At 35.7% G+C, this 3,406-nt stretch overlaps 1 long non-coding RNA gene across 1 annotated transcript in view; it reads right to left on the bottom strand.

Moving 5' to 3' along the window:
- LOC108375958 (uncharacterized) overlaps nucleotides 1-128 on the bottom strand; it is a 1,234-nt gene extending 1,106 nt beyond the window's left edge. The window contains exon 1 of the long non-coding RNA XR_001849218.1: nucleotides 28-128. This is a non-coding gene — a long non-coding RNA (uncharacterized LOC108375958). The remainder of the gene's footprint in view (nucleotides 1-27) is intronic.
- Nucleotides 129-3,406: the final 3,278 nt, after the last annotated feature.

The following is a 3,406-nucleotide window of genomic DNA, read 5'->3' as shown; positions in this document are numbered from 1 at the left end:
TAGTCTACAAAATAAATGCTACGTTACCTGAGAAGACATCGGCTTTATAAGGGACTTGAAAAATAAGTTGCTTTATTATTTAAAAACAGTTGCTGTTGAAAACTAACAGATTTGCACAAAATTGTGCTTTTTTTATACCCGCCAGCAAAAGAGCTCAAGAACTTTACCGAATCTGAGCAAAGGTACACAAAAGAGAAATGTTTACAAATTATGAGAACGTTAACTGAGAATTCTGACAGTACAACGGAACCACAAATTGCGGATACACCTTTGTTACCTTCAGACAACTTTGAGCTGTTTTCAGGTCTTCTTAAACAACCTACCTTTGTGAGCAGAACTGATAAAGCTACTGCAGAGCTGCGGCGATATGAAAATATTGAGGTATATTTTCATACGGACTTCGATATAATTAATTGCTGGGAGGTACACAAATGCTAAATGCCGCTGCTGCATAAACTCAGTCGTAGAGTAATAGCCACTCCTTCAACTAGCGCATCGTCAGAAAGAGTTTTTTCTTCTGCTGGAAATGTTATTTCTGACAAAAGATGCCACCTTTTGTCAAATGATGATGCCCTTAATCAGTTGATATTTTTGCATAATAATATGCAGTTAGGAAACCAATAAAATTAACAAAAATTGTCTTTACAAATGTTTTTTCTTTGATACTTTCATTACAGCAGTTGTGCCATGCATTTGTTTTTCAAATCAAGCACTTGTTATTTGAATCAAAGCACTTGATAGTGTGAATTACTCACTCAACCGACAATGTTTTTTTAATGCTATCGCACGTTATGTTTGGAAATAAATGAGTGCGAGTGTGTTCAGATGTGAAAAGAAAGCGAGTGACTTAAAATGTAATTTGAGTGTATCCATGCAGCTCTCTGGTTCAGATCGATCTGCAATCAAGTTGAACGTTTTGCCCACAAACATTGCGATTTTGCGAGCAGTCTCATTGTAAAATCTCATTTTTATAATTTCTAGCTTCGGCTTACATTTATAAAATTCCACGAAAGCACGTACATATTTCGGCTGAGTTATCCATTTTGGGTTATATAGTGAACAAAATAAACGCAGGATAGAATGAGTTTGTGCAACATGGCCATTAATATAGCGACGAGTTGTACAACATGCCAGAAAATCAAAATTTTTTGATCTTTCATACAACCAAGACACAAATTCATTCAACAGGCCCACAAACGGTGCAATCTACAGCAAAACATCACCAAGTTGAACCAACGGTCGCTACTTGTATGGTTTTCTTTAAGAAACACCGGAGCGAAAATTTCAACTGCTCCTGTAACCTTGGTCGCTTTGGTCGCTTCTTTTTCAATTGGTAGGTTGGTTGGCAAAGTAAGATTTTGGATGGATAGTTCAATTAAGTTTTTAAATTCTTAATTATAAAAATATATATTTCAAACATCATTTTGCACAAGGTTCATAGAATAGAAGGTTACGACATCAGCCATGGCCGCCATCTTGATTCCTAAACAAGTAAGAAAGTCTAAGTTCGGGCGGAGCCGAACATTAAATACCCGGCGCAAGTATTTAATATATGACTTTCACCTTTCCGAAAGCTACCGCTACATGGTAAGCCGGGGCGTATCAATTTTGAGTAAATTAGAGTCCTTAAATTTCGAAATTTTGAAGTTTCAAGCAGTTCTGAAATTTACCGTTATATGAAAGCGTCCTCCATTTTAGTCCGATTTCAATAATTTTCAACGTTTTCATGTGGCAAGCACAACAACCATACCGAGTTTGGTACAAATTTGTAGAACGGTTACCGAGATACATATATGTGATCATAAGTGGGCGGTGCCACGCCCATTTTCCAAAATTTTATCATACGCGTATTTCCTGGTTAAGAATTGTTGCTAGGATAAATTTTGAATAAATTTGCTTTAATATTTACTGATTTATCGAAGATTTCGTATTTCTCTAAATTACCGTTATATGGGATGTGGGCGTGGTTATTGTCCGATTTTAAAAAGTTTCGGCGGTTTTTTATGTCTTACCAAGGGCAACAACTGTGCTAAGTTTGGAGGAAATCGGTGCAGTGGTTACCAAGATATACACATGTAACCATAAGTAGGCGTGGCTACGCCCATTTTCCAAAAATTTATAATATTCTTATTTTTCGTCTAAAACTTATTGTAAATATCAATTTTGATTGAATAATCTCAAAGTGGGCGTGGTTACGGTCCGATTTCGCCCATTTTCAATACCAACCTACCTTGGATAAATGGAAACCTACATACCAAATTTCGTTGAGATATCTCAATTTTTGCTCGAGTTATCGTGTACACGGACGGACGGGCGGACAGACAGTCACCGCTTAATCGATTTCTCTTTTCATTCTGATCATTTATGTATACATTTGTCTATATCTATCTCGATTCGTTTTGCCTGTTACAAACAACCGTTATGTGAACAAAGTTATAATACCCTTGTGCACAAGTGCGCTCGGGTATAAAAATGTTAGTAAATACTTGTTTACTTAATTAGTTTAGTTAACTTCAATGATTTGAAAGGTACTCGGCTGAAAAAAACTGTATTCGTAATCGGAATGCAATCTCAACCAGAGTCGATATAGTAAACCCGACAAAGAAATTGAAACGTATGTTGAAGTCGGACTAACAAAATATATATGTACTAACAAAATATATATGTATACAAATTTCTTTTGTTTGAAAGGAAACTGTGGACACTAGATGGCAGAAAAACTTGCGAATTCTTGCAAATTAGCGTTCGTCCAGAAATTTGCAAGCTTATTTACTTGATAGAGAATTGGAAGCATTTTATCTTTCTATCTGATATTTTGAGTGATAATTCTCGCTGGATTTTCAACGAACAAACCTATTGTGTTCCCTACAAGAAAAGGACTTTTCAGACTGACCGATTCTCAATACACTCAAATAAAAACCAGTACACATAAATAACGCTGTAAAAATTTCCCTTCAATTTTAAGGCAGTAAAACAAAGACCTTAAGTTAACATCGACCGAGGCCATATATTGACAAGGGATGCAAAATCACATTTACACAAAAGAACTGGTCATATTTTTCAGAAATCCCTTCAATTCTGATGTAACATATGATGCCAAAAGGCTGCTATACAGATGACCGGCAGATGTCTTGTAGGGTTCTCAGAGAGTTTTGCTTTACATGGATATTTGTGCTCTTTTATTTTCATTTTGACGCATTTCAGTGTTGGTTCTTTTAATTCAAGTTGGCCTTCGGTTTTTGGAATTTAAATAAGTTCTCAGCAAAAAAGTTTGTTTAAAAAAAGACATAAGTGTACAGGGGCACCGAAATTGCGCATATGGAAACTGTGCATTTAGACATTATTTCGGTTTCAACCGAAACTGTGCATGTATGCTTTATTTCGGTTTTTACCATATGCATTATTT

Source organism: Rhagoletis zephyria, unplaced genomic scaffold, assembly GCF_001687245.7.
Source record: "Rhagoletis zephyria isolate East Lansing unplaced genomic scaffold, Rhagoletis_zephyria_1.1 Rzeph_scaffold_09685, whole genome shotgun sequence".
Classification (NCBI taxonomy): domain Eukaryota; kingdom Metazoa; phylum Arthropoda; class Insecta; order Diptera; family Tephritidae; genus Rhagoletis; species Rhagoletis zephyria.
Note: the sequence above shows the minus strand (reverse complement) of the source record. Positions and strands in the feature narration are given on the sequence as shown.